This window comes from Amblyomma mixtum, chromosome 2 (genome assembly GCF_055824585.1).
Source record: "Amblyomma mixtum isolate Tamu chromosome 2, ASM5582458v1, whole genome shotgun sequence".
Taxonomy (NCBI): domain Eukaryota; kingdom Metazoa; phylum Arthropoda; class Arachnida; order Ixodida; family Ixodidae; genus Amblyomma; species Amblyomma mixtum.
In genome coordinates, this window is record NC_143013.1 from 250972097 (window position 1) to 250984748 (window position 12652).

General features: G+C 45.2%; 1 protein-coding gene and 1 long non-coding RNA gene across 2 annotated transcripts in view; both read left to right on the top strand.

The window, feature by feature from the left end:
• LOC149363496 (high affinity cationic amino acid transporter 1-like) overlaps nucleotides 1-12652 on the top strand; it is a 396987-nt gene that overhangs the window by 365723 nt on the left and 18612 nt on the right. The gene's annotated exons all lie outside the window — the stretch shown is intronic.
• On the top strand, nucleotides 7266-9290 carry LOC149363507 (uncharacterized). The gene is made up of 2 exons (XR_016288571.1): nucleotides 7266-7324; nucleotides 9104-9290. It is a non-coding gene; the product is annotated as an uncharacterized LOC149363507 (long non-coding RNA).

Here is a 12652-nt window from a genome sequence, read left to right on the forward strand (position 1 = left end):
CAGAGAAGCATGGGTGTAAGGAAACAAAAAGTCTAAGCATTTCTTGCTGAGTATGTTACAGGACTTTTGTGTTAGGTATTTCCTCAGGGCTTAGGGGACAGCAATTAGGGACAGCAAAGGAATTTTGCCGTGGTGTATCGCATTGTGATGGTAAACTTCAGGAAGGGTTTAGCGATGTGAAATGCAATAAATTACTTTACAAAATGTAATGCACTTTCTAGTTTTCTTTCTATTGATCCAGAAAAAGGTTTTACATGGCGGGAATTCACCAATATCAATATAAAAATTTTAAACCGCTCTATGCAACGTGATAAAAATCAATACAGAAAAACTTATAAGCGAAACATCGTGAAAAACTACGTAAGCACGCACAGAAAAACGACATCGTACCCACAACGCGCACGCACTCATGTAAAAAAAACTGCCCTAACCCGCTGAACCACACAGATGTATAAAAAACCGTAGTCTGAAACTACAGATGCCCGCTCCAAGAACGCCCCAAAAAACCACTGCCTATTACTCATCGCATTCCTTCTCTTTACCCAAAGAAACAAAGCAACTCCTAGGACCCCTACCAGTGATGGCTCATTGAAAACACCCCAGACTATGTAAATCCGTTCCCAGTTTGCACTCATGAATTTAGTTCCAAAATAGACTCTGTTCCAGTGGACCCTCATGTGCATGCGCAAGCATGCATGATCTCCATAGAAAGAGATGAAATTTTATCTTCGATATATAAACACAGCAGTAGGTCGAGCCACCCATAATTAGCGAAGTTTGTTTTCGCTTTCGGAGGGAATATCTTGGCGCTCTCCTAGCTGACTGCAAACTGAACGATAGAGCGACGTCCACCTCCCCCCCTCCCCCCTCCCTGTTACCCAGATAACGTCACTCGTGCTCGCCAAGCACCCTGCACCCGCCAGGCACCGCCACCGTCGAGGCTGCGTTCAGCTCCCCCGCGCGGCCAGTTCCTCGTCCCTGTCAGGAAGGCTCGCCCCGCGACTGCGAAGGGAAGGCGTCTGCTAGCGGCTGCCGCTGTTCGTAGAGGCGGGATTTTGACCTATTCATTCTTGAGGCCGAAAAATTCTTTCGAGGAGCGAACGTTAGGAAAAGAACGAAGCTTTTTGAAGCAGGCCATGAACACAATGTGAAAGAGGTGGTGTCCTTCGACGGGAGGGAAGTAGCAGCTCGGTGCATTGCGCAGACAAGCATCACTGCGCCACCGAAAACGATCAAATTAACGCTAAAAAATATTTCTATATAATGCCTGTCAGCGCTGCACTCTCACTGAGTTTTTTTTTATGTAGCTATCTTCCAGTAGATAGCTTGTTGCCGCGAGCTGCAGTTGCAAGGCAGGCAAATGTAAACCCGCTGCTGCCGTTGCTATGTTTTTGGAGCGGTGTGAAACGCCCTCCAAAACGAGCCGCCCGCTAGCCTGGGGTGTTCCTGCATTTAAAAAGGCTTACCCTAAACTTTCAAATACGGCCAGGCGGCATAACATTGAAGGTAATTAGGAAACTCCAGTTTTTGAACGAACGACGCAAACCTGAATTCATAACATTCTCTTTTGCCGCATCTTCGGTGTGGGCACTGAAAGTCATGCGGATAACGTCAAACTGTTTGGTTTGGATTCTGCAAAAAAGGAGTATCCCAGCTAATTCATGCAGTATTCTTGCCGAAAGCTTGTGCTCAAGAAGCGGAATTTCATTTCAAGCTTCGTTTAATTTCAAGTGTCCTGAATATTCGACATTTAGATATATGTTTATTGTAGAAAATTATCACCCAGTCATTCAGATGTGGAACAAAGATTTATCAGGAACACGTTGCCATTGCCCCTTAAAACGTGCCTTTAACTGTCGAAAAAGACGCTGGACGACAAGGCGCAGTGGAAGCGACCAAGGATTCCGCGCATAGTTATGCGCGGATTCTTTACTGCGCAAAATTTGGGCTTCTTCAGGTGTGACTGCGGGCGAGTTTCGGCGTGGCTTTTTAAGCTTACATATTGTTGACAGCAAAGTCAGTGACCAGAAATCGTGGGTGCAAGAAGAGGGAAGGGTTCCCAGAGAGCCATTGGCATTCCTCCGAGTCTGCTGAATTTGCCATGACTCAAAAACCTGTCTAGGAGGTAATGCACGAGTCAAGCAAGCGTATTCCGCACGGGTTTGACCGTTTTTTAACCAGAAACCGCACGCGCGTGTTGCCCTTCGCGAAGGGTGGGCCGTCTCCCAATGTCGCGCTGGAAATCCATAAAATCTTGTCCGAGCCGAATTTATATATGTATTATTGCATCCTACAACACAGCAATGTGTCCTGCTGCTGTTATGTGCCATTTTGTGCTCGAGAAGGAGGCGTATAACTGCTTCGCGACAGCGCGCGCAACACAGCGGGAGCTGTCGGGCTGCCCCCGCCTTCCTGACAGGGACGCGCGCGCCGCCGCCAGTGGCGCGCGCGTCGCGGTTGAGTTAGATGTGCAGGGTGCCTATATCTAACTTCGACACCACAGCTGTCGTTCGGCTATTAAAACCCTATTCGAAACACCATGTGAAAAAAAATGCAATGTAAATTATTTACTGGTCACATGTTAACAGTTAAGCCCACTTTGTTCCGTCTACAGCAAGGCAAGCGAACAGCGCATGGGAACAAAACATTAAGGATAGTTGCCGGGCCAGTTGGTACATGATCACACCGTAAAACAGCGCGCTTACACGGGACGAAGACACGCACACACACAGCGCTGAACTTACAACTGCATGGTTTATTGCTTTGCTCGCAATAAATACCGGAAAGGAAAACAAAAAACAACCAAAGGAAATGCCTTCTGCCTTACTCGTCCGCGCATACGAAGCTTGTCAAACGAGCAATAGCTTTGGGCGCCTTGAACAATGCCCTCAAAAGATCGTGCCATCACCGACAGCAAGCTAGCATGGAATCTCAGCTGAAACGTCTACGCGAAGCGGGTTTCCCGGATGCCCTCATTTCAGGGATCGGCTTCAAGCTCCTGAAGGATCTCCGCCTATCTAGCCTCCCGATGAGGCCACGCAAAGAAAGAGAGAAGATGGCTGTTATGCCGTATCTGCACGGGATCAGCCACTCGTTGAAGAAGATAGTAGGGCGTGCTGGAGTGAACTTGGTCCTAACCGCACCCAGAAAGCTCAATATGCTTTGCAGAATGGTGAATGAATATGCCCCAAAACCAGCGCGGTGCAGTAAGAAAAATGAAAAAAATGTTCACCACCTGTGACACGGAGATAATCTACGAGATACCGCTGTCATGCGGCGCATCTTATGTGGGCCAAAGTGGACGCTGCATAAACGACCGTCTACGAGAGCACGCCATTAACATCCGCACGGGATACGGCAGCACGCTGGCAAAACACGTATCTGCCTGTCATTGCACACCTAACCTTGGACGAAGCCAGATTTTCAGGCGGTACAATCATCAGGACAAACGTGAACTATATGAAGCATTCATCATAGACAGGAAAGGCGCGTCATGCGTTAGCACTCCATCGATGGCACTGACAAGAAAAGAGATTAAATATCTTGAATAACCTTTGACGACATGATGCGACAGGAGGATATCTCCTCGCCTTCCTTTGGTTGTTTTTTGTTTTCCTTTCCGGTATTTATTGCGAGCAATGCAATAAACCATGCAGTTGTAAATTCAGCGCTGTGTGCTTTCTTCGTCCCGTGTAAGCGCGCTGTTTTACGGTGGGAACAAAACAAAATATTTTGCCTGTCTACTTTCAGCTGTCGTGCAGAACTAGCCTGATTCCTGTGTCTGGGGGAAGGGTCTACCGAAGTATATATTTTTAAACTGGCTGCAAGTGAATACCTCTCTGCAATGTAGAAAAAGAAGGCGATATGCGTGTTCGCGTTTCATTCCGGCCGGATTGTAAAGCCGATCCTACTTATAATGAACCTGACGCTCACGCTCATTATGTTTGCTTCTTAGTATGATGACTCCCCATATTACCGCAAAAAATACTAAATCCGAGAAAGATAGCTTTTGTCTCTTGAATTGAAGTCCATTGTGCACGCAACCAGAACATATCACGGCGCTTTCCGAGCTCTCCAGCGCCGTCATGAGCTGCTTCGATGAGACCCTTGCTTTCGACGAATAAGCGCTAGTCCGCATTGTTCGCGTATGTGGTCTCGGCTTTTGTGATGTGTGAATACACAAGTTTTGGCGAATGCAAATTGTCACAAGTGAAGTTTTGGAAACTGTAACCCTTAGCGGAGGATTGCTGATATCGCAGGACGAATAGAACGAGCGGGAAGTGCCGGTGTCACCCGGCATGCCGAGCATTGCTTTAGGGAGCCGTCAACAGTCGACCACTGGCGCCGCTCGTGGATAACAAATGAGATCCTTTTCGTTGATGCGATCAATCGTCGAACATGCTTCTGGATAAAGCAGTTCAGCACCGAGTATTTGTGGTATGGAACAAAGCGGATCTGCCACGACCGAGAAGCGCCAGTTCTCCGGCTATCAAGTGTTTCGTCGCAATCATCCGGTCTTCTTGCAGTGATCATGCTGTGTAAACAAGTATAGTTACAATCCGCGCATCAGAAAGAGAATATTCAACATACCTTGCGTTTTATGCCATACAAACGATCACAGGCAACGGTGGTACTGCAGTGCAGTCGACATTTGTGTATTCCCGCTGAAATTTCACGCACACGCTGTAAATGCTGAATGACGAGTCATTAACTTGAAGCACTAAATTAGCGACAACGCAAGCAGTGTGCTAAACAAAGAGGAGAAGAAACAAGTCAGCAGCAGATGTCGAAATCAAGAGGGCCGAAGCAGTTGCGGGACGCGGCTCTGAGGCAAGATAACGGCCACCGCCAATGACAGGGGGGGGGGGGGTCTCCGTTCGCATTTCGTAAGCATTTGAAACCGTCGAATGTCGGCCGGACGCCGAAGAGCCTCTGAGTGCTCAACTTTCCGCTAAGATATCTTTTTCCCATTTTCCGCAAAGCTTTGTCGACGCGAGTGGCGATCGGTTCGACGGGATTTTGAAGCAGCCGGTGTAGCACGTACGCATTGGGCATGGCAAGGAAAATACTAGCGATAACGTCAAGGGGAGTGATTAGAGTATTACAGAACAAACTGGTGTCATCCATATCTTAGCACTAACAAAATGCGGAAAAATGAGCTTAGGGTGGCCAAGTAACGAGCCGAACAAAGGTCGGCGTTTAGAGTGGCAGAGTGGACTCCAAGGGCAGCGAGTCACAGTCAAAGCTTATGGAATGTCTGATGAGCAGATGTGACAAAAAACAAGGGTAGCCTGACCTTGCCCGAATGAATTCAACAACAGCTAATCGGTGGTCGATGGGAGGGTTCTTTGTCTTGTAAAATTGATCACGGATGACGATGATGACAATCCCCGTCTTCAACTTTGGAGTGAAAAGCGACCCTCAGATCAGGCAATTCGGTTCTTATAGCCGTTGCAGCCTTCTGCTTCTCCTTAAAGAACTACAACATGTTGTTGTGTGCTGCAATGGAGTACAGCGCACACAAATCCCCCCCCCCCCCCCCTAAAAAAAAAAAATTCCGACCCGATCCGTGCAATTATGCATGCAAAACAGTATATACCAGCGATCTAATTTTTCCAATGAAGTATGCTAACTGCTGTTCTCTGGTAGAGGGCATTTGTTGCCGAGTTTTGTGTGTTCATGACGACGAGCACTAGATGAAGCTGAAAAGTGTTTTGTTTCATTCTAGGCAAGAGAAATCGAAGAAACATCACGAGAGGCACCTGGTCATCACACCAGGGAAAAGTTTGGCGCCCTTGGTCACTCTAGTCAGGTCGTAATCACGTCGATTTAACCGTACATTGAAGATACCTCAGAACGCCGTCGTTTTTTGAAAAATTCAGGCAAAGATAACGCCCTAACACAATGACTGCCTGTGTTTTCACAAAAACAAGCACTTAAGCCTCAACAAGTAATTAGAATTTTAAGAGGTTTGTTAGGAAATTAACGGTGATAATTCCACCACACTATACGGCCGCTTGGCCGAATAACTTGCATACAGAAACCGCTGTGGTGTACCGCTAATCATTTCTTAATATAAATTGTGAAACCGCACCTTCACAACATCATTTATGTGTGCAAAAAACTCATGAAACCTATTTGTCCAAAACGGAAATTGCCGTTTGACTAGCTACATATTTGATAGAGAAGGCGCGCCGTTACCTTTGATAACCAGCTGAAACGTTCCCGTAATCCACCCTGTCCTAAAGCAACAAACATGTAAAATGACGTGATTATGTGCCACAACGGGCAGCTAGTATAGGCATTCAAGAAGAGAAGACCGCTCACGCATGGGGTGCCGAATCTGCGGAACAAGCAGATGCTAAATCTGCGAGCGAATGCAAACGTCAAGCTGCGCATCGTATCAATCTCTAGGAAAGGCGATTGGGACCTTTGTGATGTATCTGACGTGATGTATGGTCGAATTCATTGCGCAGTGTCCAGCACAAGGAGCAGAGAGCTAGCGATTTTCGAAATTCGCTTTAACAATCACTTCGAATATAACAGGTCTCAATCAAGCCTCTCTCTCTTTCAGTAGATAGGACGAAATATTTATTCGGTTCAGTTTACATAATACGTCCTACAGAGTGATCCGAAAACACGACGCAGCAGGGGTATCGTTAGTTATATTTATTTTGATAAAGATACACGCGAAGCGCCTGCGCGCCCAGCACGCACCGCGACGGGCGTCGAAAAGTGGCATGAACCTCCATGCTCCTGTTGCTGGCTCGCTCTCCCTCGGGAGCCGACTGAAAAAAATGTCAAGCCGTGAACAAGAGATGGTTGGGGAGCTGCAAGGATTCCAAGAAAATTTAGGGGAGGAGAGCTTCAAGCCATGAAGAAAAAGAGTCCCCGACAGCCCCCGCGGTCCTCCCATTGTTGTAAACCGGACCCCGCTTCTGACGCGCGCGCGAGCGCCCGTGCGCAGGTGCCGATATCTGACATGCACAGATATGCACAGATATCTGCTAAGGAAGGCATTGGTGGCGCCACCCTTGACTGTCGTCTGTTGCACAGAGCTAGAAGCCGGACTCTGCAGTGTGCTACGCACTTTCGTGCCGGGCGAGCAATTTCCGGTTATACCCGTTGTTGCATCCACTTGTTTTCCCTTTGAAATCATGGTACAGCGCCACACTTGTGCGTTTTGAGGAAGAAGACACTTCTGACGTCGTTAAAATGACCTGCGCCAAGCATGCATGGGATGATGAGCCATCGGAAGGATCCATGGTGCAAGTGAGCGGGAAATACCAAGGTTTCTGTGAACCTGCAATCATCAATATTTCAGGTAAGCGTGAACAACCATTTACTGTTTTTCCCGTATTGCTTTGTTGGCTACCTTTGTCAGTGCCGTCGGCAGTTTTCGATGATAGGGCTATAAATTAAGCTAAATGGTATCATAATGCATGATTTATTTCTATGTGCAGTCGGAGAGTAATCTCTCATTTTTCAGTAGCGAAATTTTTACCGCCACCGAGTTGCGTTCCTGCCAGCGGTAGTTCAAGTGCATGATATGAATTGTGTAACGCAAAAAACATAGACTAACCTCGCTAAGCACATTGCGGGGCTAGTTAGGGATGTTTTTTCTAAGTAACGAGACGTAGACAACAACCTGTCATGGATTCTGTCATATGCACGTATCAGGAACTGAACCCTTTTCATTGTCGTAAGTAATAGTGCTAATTCTATTTTAACACGGGATCAGCATTGCTGCGTTCTGCGTATCCAATTAGGCTACAATGGCCCCATTACATTTGCCACAAGGCTTGCGCTCTACAGCTAAGCAGGAGCAGTGGAATGAAGAGCTGGTACGCGTTTTATTTCGGGTGGTTAGTGCGAACGAACGTGTTTCAGAAACAATTGGCGTATACCTGTTTCCGCTCGCGGGTTGTGCCAGGAAACTTTAATGGTAAAGCCCGAAAAAAAAAAGCATGAGGCTAAGCTTTTAAAGGGGCATCGCGATGATTTGCTCTGTACCAGTTAATATTATTAAATAGATTCATCATGCGTTCCAGAGACCAGAGCAAAAAGAATTATTGAAATCGGAGCATGCAAGCGAAAGTTATTCCACTCTGAAAAATCGAAATGAAAAGCTCAGACGAAAACGCATTTCACTCTCCCATTTCACTCCCCCAGTGCCGAGATTGGGCGCTACAAATCAGAACCGCGCCTAGCGCCCACGCAGCGGAAGCGTGCATGCAGTTGTTGCTTTGTCGGGGCTGTAGACAGCCGCGCATTTTGACGGCGTCTTCCCCCCGTGTACGCGACGCCCTAGTAAGGGCAGGGGTGACTAACGACAAAGGAAGCTCCCCGAAGTTTCTTTTTTAGTCGGACTGTAAGGCTGTCAGCGGTAGCCCCCCTCCCCCCCCCCCCAAACTCGACTCCCGTCTCCTGTCCGGCCTTTCTCTTCACGTTTTGGGCAAGGTGTATCGACTGGCTTTTTTTTCGCTTGGTATGGTCACGGCCGGTCTCGACGCGCGCGCTTTCTGGTCTGAGCCAACGTTTTTTGAACAGCGCTGGCCGCCATGAAGGTTTGAAATGGAATGGAAATTGTCGCCCCTAGCTGTATTCTTGTTAGTTTTCGTTCGCTTTCCCTGCTTCTTTCCAGTTTTTGTGGCATGCGAAAAAGCTTACAGTACTCAGAGACATAATATTTTGGATCCATTTCACAAGTATGAAAGAACAATATGCAAACTGGACGCCCAATCAATGAGAAAGGCAGCGCTCTATCTAGATGCCACCTCATTTCCGCTGCCGCAAATGGCCGCCGCGTTGCGACACCATCGGCTCGAAACAAGCATTTCTAGCGAAGATTGAAATATCAAATATTATGATTTCGGTGATCTCATTGCGCGTTCAGGACTCACAATGTCCCTTACTCTGCATACAAAGATTAAAGAACCCATGCTTTATGTACGTCGCAGGGCACCTTTAATATCCCACAATGGATTTTACGGTAGGGTGTCTCGGATTCAGTGCATAATTCTTCAACTTATGCTACTGTGGCCATGTGCACATGTTCTGCGCAGATTTATATCATGATCGCTCTAAATTATCTCCCACGCAGCCTACACAACGGCCCTGCCGACCAAGAAGGGGCGGGAGCTCTCCGGAAAGCTGCTGTTGCTGGCCGTGGGCACTAAACTCAGCGAAATAAGGAGCGAGAAAGAAAAGCATCGACGATAAGAAGCATACAGAACTATAGAACCACAAGAGCATTAAATGTACCCCAATAAAATTTCCTGCGCAATTTCTGTGTGGTAATTGTGTTAATTGTGTTACCTATGCTATATGATTATCAGGAGCTTTAGAGCAGCATAAAACCGAGTGGTTTTTCAATTTAAAGCAGCACTTAGAGATGTATTGGATGACATTTTTTAACGTTTACAGATTTTTATTTTACAAAGTGCGAGAGATATGTCGGTTTGGACAGTGAAGGTGGACCGTACAGCAAGACGGGCATTATATACGTAATAGAGCTCAATAATCTGAAAAATGATTAATTATATTTAACTAATCAGCTTTCATAATTTTGATTTTGGGGCGTAAGTCTGTATCGCGAAAATGAAGGCCGTCAGTAAAAAAAGATAACCTTAGCTTTTAAATTTTCGTAATCGTTAATGTGGTTCGAAATACTGAACATACACACTTGCAAGCTCAGTGAATTGCCTTGTCCGCTTCGGATATTCATAAACGCGTCGCTGCGCGTCGTATCGTCGCCGAATTCAAAGAAACTTCTTCTACATCACAAAATACACAAACGGTGTCCGTGTTTGTGTGACACGGACACCGTCACACAGTGACCGAGAGTTTTATGCATTTTCAATGCGGGTAAACCAACTCAGCGAGCTTTGAAATGCGCAAAATCTGGCGCTCGATATTTCAAACCCCTATACCAATTAAAAAAAAGTTAGAAACTGGGCTCACCTTTTCCGATGACGGCCTTTAATTTGGCAACATAATATTGCCCCTTAGAATCAAAATGAAATGTTCATTAGTTAAAGTTAGTTAATTAATCGTCTATTAAATCAGGCTTATCGCTTACATAATGTTAACCATCCTGTATAACCCCCCTACACAGCACCAACGTTCTCTCAAAGTTTTAAAATAAAAATCTGCGTCAAAAATTTAAGCTGTATTACATATCTGAAGTAGTAGCGGTAAGGACGTACTGCACAGTCGCTTACGTCTGCATGTGGCGATAACGGCATATGTATGACAGCATTCTGCAATGGTTTCAACTAATTTCATTACATCTTTTGTTTGGCCGCCCTCCATCACTGTTTGGAGACGCCACGCCCCAGGCTCACTCTTTATTGGCTAATGTGATAGAAGGCCGCGTCGCTGTTGCAGGCATTCACTGAGAGCGAGCAGTACAGAACTCGAATGAGAATAGTTAAGTAATTAATAGCTTAATGGAAGTCTGCTCCGCCTTAGGGGAAATTTCCCCTCAACATTTAACCAAAAGTATATAAGGTTATGTGCAGATCTGTCAGTATATGTTCGTATATAGAACTAGCTCCATATATAAGCTCCAGCCAAATATGGACATATACAGATTTATCTATATTTGGCCATATATGGCCCATATAAGTATATTCATCCATATATGACTGTTCGCAGATATGGCTATATACGGATTTGGCCGTATCTGGGTATATAAAGACCAAATATAGAAATCCCATATATGGGCTCCATCAGATATGGTCATATAAGGATAGAACATATCTGGCTATATAAGGACCATATATACATATATTTCCATATATAAGTTCAATCCATATATGAATATATAGGGAATTGGGCATATCAGGCTATATATGCCAGATATTTCCATATATGAGTTCAATCATGATATGGATATATAGGGAATGGGGCATATCAGGCCATATATGCCAGATATATCCATATATGAGTTAAATCATGATATGGATATATAGGGAATTGGGCATATCAGGCCATATATGCCAGATATATTCATATATTGTCATATATGAGTTCAGTCATGATATGGATATATAGGGAATTGGGCATATCAGGACATATACGACCATATATACATATATTTCCTTATATGAGTTCCATTCAGATAATGGTATATAGGGAATTGGGCATATCAGGCTATATACGCCCGTATATTCATATAAGACCTGATATGCCCAATTCCCTATTTGTTCATATCTGGATTTTTTCATATCAAACCAGATATGACATTTCCGTACGGGGTAGGCGGTTAGATGATAGCCTGTTCGTGCTTACCCAATGCATAGAAATAGCTAAGGCGGAAAATAGACCTCTGTTTATAGCCTTTCTAGACATAAGCGGTGCATACGATAACGTGAACAGGGAACTCCTGTGGAGCATATTGAAAGATTTAGGTATTGGTGATGAGGTAATTGATTTTCTACAGGAAATCTACCGAGATAATGAAGTTGAAATTACATGGGAAGGGAAAAAAAGTACCACAACTGTAGGGGTGCACAAAGGATTAAGGCAAGGTTGCCCTCTATCACCGCTGCTGTTCATGCTTTACGTGATAAATATGGAAAGAAGGCTAGAAGAAAGTAATCTGGGTTATAATCTATCGTATAGATTAGGCGGAAATGTAGTTGAGCAGCGACTCCCGGGTTTAATGTATGCGGACGATATTGTACTGTTAGCAGATAGCCAGGAAGATTTACAAACTTTGGTTAATTGCTGTGGAGACGAAGGAGACGCTCTAGGATTCAGTTTTAGTGCAACTAAATCAGGTGTGATGATTTTTAACGATACAACTGATCAGGTGCTTACAATACAAGGCCACGAAATACCCAAAGTGGCTGAATACAAATACCTCGGGATATGGCTAAACGAAGGGCAGATATACACGGAAAAGCATGAACAGGCTCTTAGGGCAAAAGGACGAAGAGACGCCGGGATAATGAAACATAGGGCATTATGGGGGTACAACAAATATGAAGTACTAAGAGGTATTTGGAAAGGAATAATGGTGCCGGGACTTACTTTCGGCAATGCGGTTCTGTGCTTAAGGGCAGAAGTTCAGTCGAGATTAGACGTAAATCAGAGAGCTGTTGGAAGATTAGCACTAGGTGCCCACGGCAAAACCACAAACGAGGCAGTACAAGGGGATATGGGCTGGGCATCGTTTGAGGCACGGGAAGCTAAGAGTAAAATACTATATGAAGAACGCCTGAGGAAATTGGACGATAACAGATGGGCAGCTAAGGTATTTAAATATTTATACAGAAAGAACGTTGACTCACAGTGGCGGAAAAGAACTAGAAAACTAACCAGTAAGTATGCCGGTCATGAGGACGGAGAAAGAAAGAGCATTAAACGACAGGTTAAAAACGCGGAAGTTAAAAATTGGATGAATTCAATGGAAAAGAAACATAGTGTAGAACTATATCGATTCTGGAAAAGGCAGATCAGGAAAGAATTTTTCTATGATAACTCAAGAGGCAGTGCCCTACTTTTTGAAGCTAGATCAGGGTGTCTTAGAACGCGCAGCTACAAAAAGAAATTTAACGAAGAAGATGACACATGTGCAGTGTGTGGTAGATCTGTGGAAACAATTGAACACCTCATAATCAAATGTGATGGTATCCATCCGGAT